We start from the raw sequence: 9885 nt of genomic DNA on the forward strand, positions 1-9885 counted from the left end.
TTTCTTCCAATGCCAAATATACCTTCTCCAAGATAGGATCTGCCTCCATCTTGCAACTTTAATCTACCTATGGGTCATCAATAACCTTCCTCTTTCCCTTGTCCTTCACTGGATTGTTTCCTTCTGCTACTATTATTCTTGCTTCCGGAGATACTGTTGTCTGTAGATTAGCCTTCCAAGCTATTTCTATACTGACTGGCTCATGGAGTTTGGAGGAATTGTAACAATACCTCCAAGGGTCCTCCTCTGGCCAATGACATGCCCCTTTGATTCATCGAAAGTAAACTCTCACATAGTGGTCCTTGCAAATACTGTGGGGATTATTCAGATTAAAGTCTCTGGATCTGAACTTGAATTTCACTATCTCCTTAGCCTTAGCATCTGCATCTTTCAAGCTCTTAATCTTGTATAATCTGATCCACAAAGGAAGAGTGGGCCATGGTGCTTTCTTTTTCTTGTGCATTCCTGCTCACAACCCTATAGAGAGGTGACATGAAAATTGTTGCATGATCATATTGTCAGTGGCATACCTTGGTAGAACATGTGGAGGCTTCTCTCCACTAAACACTATATGAAGGTGACACCTAATGAGGCATACCAATACGCAATGTTTACTATCACCTCCCTTGCTTCTTGGGACATGCAAGGCAGATCCTGCTCAAAGATAAGCTTGTACAATGGGATGATGAAATGATCAGTTAGCCTTTCCATCACTCCTCGATAGTTGCATTCAGAAAGAAACTTGCAATAGATGTTGACGACAATCTCTTTTGGTGTCCATGTCCAGCTCATGCTAGGGAACTTCTATTGGGCACAGATTGCATCCAGTAAGTATGCATACATGTAAAACCTTTCTTGCTCATTCTTGGGCAGATTTCGAGTGGTAGCCACATGGATCTTCAACTGATAAGCCAAAAAATCTAACTAGTTGAATGGCTTCCCATCACTCACCAAAAGGTCTAGTAAGACTACCCACCCTTCAGGAAAGGTTTATGTTTTGTCTTGACCATATATTATGATGGCAAAGATGATCAAGAATTGATAAGCCTTCCTAAGGGACTTTGTCTTGTAAACATGGGTAGGTGTTTGTCTAAACTTTGACAACTCTTTCACCTAGCGCTTGACGATGTCTCTAGTGTTCACATAGCTATGGGTGGCATCAAAGAGTGAGTCCATGCACTTCACTAGATTGGGTAAATGATGCATCTGCTGAAATTTCTCTGCCCTGGAGGTGGTAGGCTCTCTCTCGCTATCACTGCTCAATGTCATAGTTTGATCATCTATGTGTGAGATAATCCAGTAGATGATGTCCACACATGGAAAGGTGGGGTACCTGCATGCAACCTTGTATAAGCCTAACCGTTGGATACTGTGATAAACTTGTCAGCCCCCTAAGTCTTCCTTGAAGTTCTCTACAAAAGTATCTTTGATCTATTGCCATGTTAGTGTTGTGCCCTTCTTAATGAACAACTGAGTATCTACATAAAATAGTATATTAACTGATATTTGCTCAACTACTTCTCCAGTACTTCTCTCGGTGGTTTCCTTTGAAGCATCTCTCTTCGATTCCATCTTAACTGTAACTTCTAGAGAGATTCTCAGCAAATATTGTACCTATGGGACAAAGAGGACACTCATGGCAAGAAGATGTCATTTTAAAAACCAAAGAAACTTCAATATAAGATCAAGCAACAAGTCGAGCTCATGATGGGAAGGATTGCATAATTATGGTTGATAGAGGTCACTAGATAACTCTAGGAACTGCACATTGCATAGTCCTAGTAGTCAGTGGGGAAGCTTATTGACTGGAACTGCACAATGCGTAGTTCAGTCTAGGCCAAGGCCAGGAGAGACTGCGCATTTTGCAGTCTCACTAGCCAAGCTCAGAGGCTAGATCCTGGAATTTCACAATGCGAATTTGGATCCATCCTAGGACAAGATCTATGCAATTCCAAAATCCAAGGAAAAGGCCTTGAGCTCCGAGATTGTGAAGTGCATGCAGTGAAGCGTGAGATTTGGGCAAGGGGACCCAGATCTGCCCATGGGGAGTGTGAAAAACAATAATTTCTAAAGGATGATGTGATTCTGAGTGTAGATATGACTAAGTGTTAATGCATTCATGTGAAACAAGTGTGGAAATCAATTAAACTAAAAGAAAACAAAGCATGTGAAGAGAGTCACCGCAACAACGACCTTTGGTGGAAAAACAAGGTAACTCATGCGACACTTGGGAAAGGAAATATAAAACTCGAAATAACACTTATACAAGATTAAAAAAGTTAAAACACCACCAGTCATTCAAATAAACAAGTGAAACAACACTCTCACAAGCTAAACAACAAAAAGTGACAGAAAAAGCAATAAAAGACTAGAAAAGCAAAACTCACCAGGAAAAGCGACGATGATCACAACGAAGGTTCCTTGATCTTCTTGGGAATGATAGAGATATAAGATAGAGTGTGAAAATGAGCTCTAGCAATGTCGATTAAATAGATTTTTTCCAGTCAGGGTTTATGATGTGCATGCCTAAAATCAAGGAAAAAGTGACTCTTGGTGACAATTTCTAAAAATAACGCAAGTTCCTCCTTCTCGTTACTAAAAATATATCCCTATTTTTTAGGGATTCTTTTTTATTTTTTAATTTCCAATTTTTTAAGGAAAACTTCCATGCATTGCTCGAAAAGATTGCACATTTCTGGGAAGGACCGGGCAACTCTCTAATTCATGCACTGAGTAGTTTTTGAGCACAGTGGGTTCTCCACAATTTCTAGGCTCAGTGGCTCTAGGTTTTCGTCTGCATAATTTCCCAGCTCAAGCATGTTTTCCATTTATTACTGCACATTTCCTAAGATTAAGGCTCACTGGTAGCCAAGACTGCACAATTCCCAAGATAAAGGCTAGTTGCCTTCAAGAATTAAGCAGTTATCTAAGGCAAGCCCTGAACTGTCAACGAACCATGTCAAGGGATCGACTTGTGGGTTATAAAATGAACTAAGTGAGAAAACACAAACCAAGATTAAAATAATAAGGCTCAATCAAATCACAAGTACTTGGATCAGTGCAAGATGAGCTCTTGTGTTTTAGAAGGAAGGCTCCAAAATTGAAGTATAGGAAAACTTTTGGAGGGTGGTTGTAGTCGCTACAATAACTGGAAGAGGCTAAACGAAAGGAAGAGCTTCTTCAAGACTTGATCTAGGAATGGGAAGAGAACTATCATAGTCTTGAAGTAGAGGTTGTTTCTCTAAGAACTGATCTTGAGGGAATAAGGACTGAGAAGGCTTTAAATGAAAAATTTGCAGAAGGCACAAGGAAACTAGACCAGATTTTGAATAGCCTAAGGCCCTCAGGAATCAAAATAGGTCTGGGATACTCCAAGACACAAGAATCCTCTATGGAGAAGATCAATTTCATGTCTATAGGAGTCGAAGAAACACAGATCTATGCGAAGAATCTTCAAGGAAGAATCAATGAAGATAAAAGAGCAGTGGGGCAGAGAGGAGACCATCAATGGAGGATGAATCAATCAGCTAGATAATCAAGGTACCTTCATGCACAATCTCATAAGACTTCCAACAATAGCCATTCCTATTTATTTTGTGTTCATTGTTATAAGTGTCGTATCTTTGAACATAAAATTGTTGATTGTAGAAGGATCAATGTAGAAAGAGATGAAAATACTAGTTATAGTAAGTATCAGGATTTTAGATCTCAAAACTCCTCTTAGAGATTGAAATTATTCTTTCCCTTGTTAAGTGAAGTAGAATGCTCAAATGTAATAATTTTGGGCACAAAGCAAGTGAGTGCAGAAGCAAGTTTGGATACTAGTCTAAGTCCCAAAATGTTAGACAATCAGCTATCCAAAAGGATAACAAGAGCTGGAAACGAAAGACTAAAAGGAGCATGCAGTGTGGACTTCCCTTATCATCTCATAATCAAGAAAACAAATAGTATGTGGATAATGGTTGTTTCAAACACATGAATTGGGATAAAAGAAAATTTCTATCACTAAAAGAAAAGTATATAGGAAACAATGTCACCTTTGGAAATAATGCTCCAGCAATAATCAAGGATAAAGGCATAGTCAGTCTTGATAAAAAGATAGAAGCACAAAATGTGTTTCATGTGGAAGGTCTAAAGCACAATCTGCTTAGTGTTAGCCAAATGTGTGATAATGGCTACAATGTGACCTTTCGATCTAAAGACTATGAGATCCACAACATGAAGAATGGAAAGATGGTGGGAAAAGCAGTCAGAACCCACAATAATGTATATGTGTTTGATGATTCCAAGGTTAATTGATATTTAAACAAAAATGAATGAAGCACAGTTATGTCACAAGAGGCTTGGGCATATGAATTTTGATAGTTTGATAAAACTTAGAAAGATGTGAGCCATGAGAGGATTACCAAGACCGTCAAGGCCTGATAACTCAATCTGCAATTCATGTCAGTTTGGCAAGAAAACTAGGACTCATTTCAAGTCAAAAAAATTCTCCTCACCCAGACCTCTGGAGCTCATTCACATAGACATTTGTGGCACAACGAGAGAAAAAAACTCAAAAGTAGAAATTTATTTCATGTTGCTCATTGATGATTTTACTAGCCACTTGGATTGTGATCTTAAAAGAAAAGTCAGAAACATTTAAGAATTTAAATCTCAAGTAGAAAGTGAGCAAGACTTAAAGATAAAATTCTTAAGATCAGACAGAGGAGGAGAGTTCATCTCAAGAGAGTTTGAATATTTTTGTGAAGATCAGGGCATCAGGAGGCAGTACTCAGTGGCTAGAACTCCACAACAAAATGGAGTAGTGGAGAGGAAGGACAAAACAATTGAGGAAATGGCCAGAGTAATGTTGGATGAAGAAGATGTGTCTCACGTCTTCTGGGAAGAAGTAGCACAGGTAGTAGTGTATATATCAAACATAACCCAACTCAGGCCTAATATTAATAAAAATCCCTATGAGTTCAGGAAGGGAATACCTACATTAGTTAAACATATCAAGGTGTTTGGGATCAAGTCCTTTATCAAAGGAATGATAAGAATCTTGGAAAGTTTGACTTTCATGCTGAAAAAGGAATATTGTGTGGGTATTCTAATCGAAATAAAGGACATAAGTGTTTCAACAAGCAGACAAAGAGGATTGAGGATTAAATTGATGTGATAGTAAATGAAATAGCTTCACAACACGAGTCCTCTAAAAGAAATATGAACTCATATGTTGAAGAGAACTTAGATATGAGGTTCGTGGATCTAGAAGAAGTAGATTCAGACAGTGCAGGTGAGGAAGCAGGCATAACTTCAAGGCCAAAGAAACCCTCTAGGTATGTACAGAAAGAACATCCTGAGAGTTAGATACTGGGAGATTAGAGACAAGGTGTCCAAACCAAAAGAAAATTTCTTGGCAATACAAGTTATTCAAGTCTGTCTTTGTTATCGCAGATCAAACCCAAGAATCTCAGCCAAGCAAGTGAAGACAAATTTTGGGTGAAAGATATGAATGAAGAACTTCACCAGATTGAAAATAATGACACTTGGGAGATTGTTCCAAGGCCTAAAAATAAAATTGTTATTGGAACCAAATGGGTTTTCAAAAACAAGCTGAATGAGCAGGGTCAAGTAACCAGGAACAAAGCTCGATTGGTCTACAAAGGTTATTCCTCAATAGAAAGAATAGATTCCGAGGAAACCTTTGCACCAATAGCACAACTGGAAGTCATTAAAATATTTATTTCTCTTTCCTCCCATAAAAACATCAAGGCATATCATACGGATGTGAAGTCCGCATTTCTCAATGGATATTTGGAAGAAGAAGTTTACATTGAGCATCTAGAAGGATTTATACTCACCACAGATGAAGGGTTCGTATGCAAATTGAAGAAGGCTTTGTATGGACTAAAACAGGCCCCCAGAGCTTGGTATGAAAGGCTAGATAAATACCTTCAACAACAAGGTTTAAGAAAGGGACAATTGAAAATAATTTATATGTCAAGTCTAAAGGCGACCATCTACTAATTGTAGTTTTGTATGTGGATGATATAATATTTGGCAGTGACATGGAACAATTGGGGCATCAATTTGAAAAATGTATGTAGATATATTTTGAAATTTCTATGATCAGAGATTTGTCCTCCTTCCTAGGTTTTCAAATTTCTCAGTATTCACATTGAGTGTTTATATCCCAATCCAAATATCTCAAGGAAACTCCGAAGAAATTTGGGTTGGAATATTGCAATCCAGTAAGCACACCTATGACTATAGACTGCAAGTTGTGAAAAGAAGATGAGACTCGATCGGTATTTCAGACTGAATACAAATCAATTATAGGAAGCTTGTTATATCTTACAGCTTCAAGGCTAGACATCATGCAAGCGGTGGGTCTTGTCACAAGATTTTAGGCTTTCCAGCATGAAATTCATGTTGTTGTTGTCAAAATAATTTTCAAATATCTTCAAGGGACAACAAAATATGGACTATGGTATGCTAAGAGAAAAGAATTCAAGTTGAAGGCCTATACTGATGTTGATTCGGATGGTAGTATTGATGACAGGAAAATCACTTATGGTGCAGCTTTCTTCAGGGGAAATTTTTGGTGTTGTGGGTCAGCAAGAAATAAGCCTCCATTTCTTTATCCACTGCTGAAGAAGAATATATTTCTACTATTGCATTTTGCATGTAGATTTTGTGGATGCAACAAACTTTAAAAGATATCCAGGTAGAGATGATTGATCCTATTCCAATTATGTGTGACAATACAAGTGTCATCAACATCTCCAAAAATCTAGTAATGCATTCAAAGACCAAGCATATTCCTATCAAACTCCATTTCTTGAGGGAACAAGTTGTGGCCAATATTGTCAGACTTGAATATGTGGCCACTAAAGAGAAGCTTTCATATATCTTTACTAAACCATTAGTAAGAGAATCATTTTACTATTTAGGCAACAGATAGGAGTTGTGACTCCTCCTTCCAGATGACTTTATTTTGGTAGGCGATGGCAACTACTCTTCATGTGGGATCCATGGAAGAGTTGGCTACAATGGTTTAGGGGGAGTATTCAAGAAGTATTATTTGACATTGATTCCAAAGGGGGAGAAAATTACTGGGGAATTATAGAATACCATGCCTAACCTGAGGGGGAGCTTATGGTGTTTCCCTCAATTCAAAAGGGGGATATTTTTGGACAATTCGTGGTATCTAGATGGCTAGTGGTTGTGTTAGTGTTGGAATTGATGTCAACTAGGTTCAACATGATGATTGATGTCAACCAGGGTTAGTATGATGATTTGACACCTAGAAGGAATTCCATGATAGCTATAGGCTTCAGGTAGAGAATCATCATAGTAGAAGGCTTACTAAATAATCCATAAAATGATGACTATGGTGGCTCAGAATTCAGCATTCCAAGCACAAGAAGACGAGTAAAGGAGAAAAGAGTGACAAATATTTTCTAGCTATCTTAGATGTAACTGATGGGCTCAAAGCATACATTGAACCCTCTCCATTGGAAAGTTCTCTGAAACATTTTTCCAATGATGTACGAAAGTCTAAAAATGGACTCCTGGATCAAAATATATGGTCTTCCAAAGTTTAGGGACTTGAAATCCTAAGAAGGTTGAAATATCGGAGGTCGGAGCCCATCAAGACCTAATATCAGAACCTCAAAGACTAGGATATCGAAACCTCGAAGACCAGAATATTGTAGCCTCAAAGTAGGTCAGATCAGAGCATCAAAACTAATGATATTAGAGACTCGAGGTCCCGTGACATTCAATTATCGAAACTTCTTAACAGAGGTATTTTAAGAAGTTGTGATATCCATCAAGGCTGATATTGCTAAAAGAGTCAAGGAATTTCGAGCAAGTTAACAAAGGAATTGTTGCAAAGACAAGGGTGATCATGACTCCCTCTCTCCTCATGTAGGACACATTGCAACATGTCAGTGGGCCCAAGAAAGTGAAGTATCTAGTGATGTCAATGTATCAGAGGATAATAACATCATAACTCTTGTGAAAATGATGGTTAAATAAGTTTCAATAAAGGGATCTCCAATATTTCCGAGCACATGGTCACATGGAGCTTAAGGGGACCAAGGGTTGAACAAGGGAGCTAAGGATATTAGATTGAGTAATATTGTAACATTCTGTTTATTGAATTTACAATACAGAAGGGCTCTAATACAGTGCTAAGCCAATGGTCACAGGTTTGGGTTCTATGAGAAAGGAAATGCAAAATGAGCTAAAGATAAAGGGGGCCAAGGATATCAGAGAGTGCAATATTGTAACATTCTGCCTATGGAAGTTATGATATTTTGTATTATAATGAGGTAGCACAGTGAGTTTAATGGATGTATGAGTCAGGAATGGAAGAATTGAATGCATGAATGATGGAGTTGGTTGGTGATATTATCTAGACCTGCAGAAGGCTCTGAGACAAGGCAACGAGAACAACATTAATAGAGACGGATTTGAGGGAATGAAGGAAGCAATTGGCTTCTTTGCGTGTGTTATCACTCAGAATTTTCCTTAGAAGTTATTAGAAGAAGGAAGAAACCGAGGTAACCACAAACCAGTCTTTTAAGCATAGGCTCTAGCCAACCTATGACTCAGAGTGGGCTCTCTCTATATAATTTAGCTTTGTTTCTTATGGGATTTTAGGCTAGTTCTTAGTGTCCTTTGGGGTTTTGGTTTTTATTTGAAGGTTGGGTGGTGGAATTCTTAGAGAAAATGGACAGAGCTAGGTCTTCAAGCCATTGGGCTATGGAGTCAACAAATGGATAGCAGGACTCGACCAATTCATTAAAGGGAATGTTCACAGGGCAGGCTAGCAGAGCAAATGCAAATCTTTAGGCCTAATGGGTGAAGTAATTCTAACCAGGGTGAAAGGGCACCCAAGAATCCTTAGACTAGGATCAGAGTGGAGAACAGAGGATAATCATGAACAAAGGGCAATTAAGAATCCTTTGCTATAGATCACGAGAAGCCACCTAAACTAAGGAGCAATCAAGAATTCCTTCACTTAGATTCGTGAAGAAAACATATAATAACACATAACAGTCAAAACACATATTGCATTAAATTTGGAATTAAATAGTGGATCTAGAATTTCAAAATAACCAAAAGGCTCAATTTTGTTGATGTTCTTGTAATAAAATATTTCTAATTTTAATGAAATATGTGTTTCAAGACAGAGTGCATTTAAGCAATTCCTAAAATATGATTCCATGTTATAACATTTATATTTTAGAGATACGTAAAGATTATGAAAAAAACTTGAAGGAAAACAACATTGAACATGAGAGAATACTTATTTGTATTTCTATTTACGCAAGAATCCTGTAAAATATCTAATCTTAATTCCTTGATCCAGTAAGCCAATCCAGTCATTGATACAATAGAATTTATGATTCGAGAGAAAAAGTCTATAGAAATGTTTTGGAATCCACCACATATACTTCGAATTGTGAAGTATTTATACAAAAACTTATTACAAAATATCTCAAAACAACTTGAGATTTATTCTAGGAAATACAAATATCTTCTAGCAAGAAGATAGAGACAGCTAATGAACTGTTTCTTGTTGTCCCTTTAATTATGGTTGTGTTGGCCTTTATGGTTGAGGCGTAGCCCTTTATGTTGTCTGATAGTTATGGAATTTTTATGCTGGGTTTTCTTTACATTGATCTTTCATCTGATACTCTTTGACCCTGCTACTCTTTGACCCTGTTGTGCTATTTTTACCTGTTTTACTCTGCTACCTTCATTTTTACTGCACAATAACTTTTAGTTGTTTATTTATCACTATAAATATGTCATTGTCTCCCACCATTCTACACTTGGTAATTTCACATTTACCATTCTCCTGTAAATCTCATCAGCCTCGGTATA

The sequence above is a fragment of the Pinus tabuliformis genome, chromosome 8 (assembly GCF_031772625.1).
Source record: "Pinus tabuliformis cultivar Carrire ecotype Pingquan chromosome 8, CPIR1, whole genome shotgun sequence".
NCBI lineage: Eukaryota > Viridiplantae > Streptophyta > Pinopsida > Pinales > Pinaceae > Pinus > Pinus tabuliformis.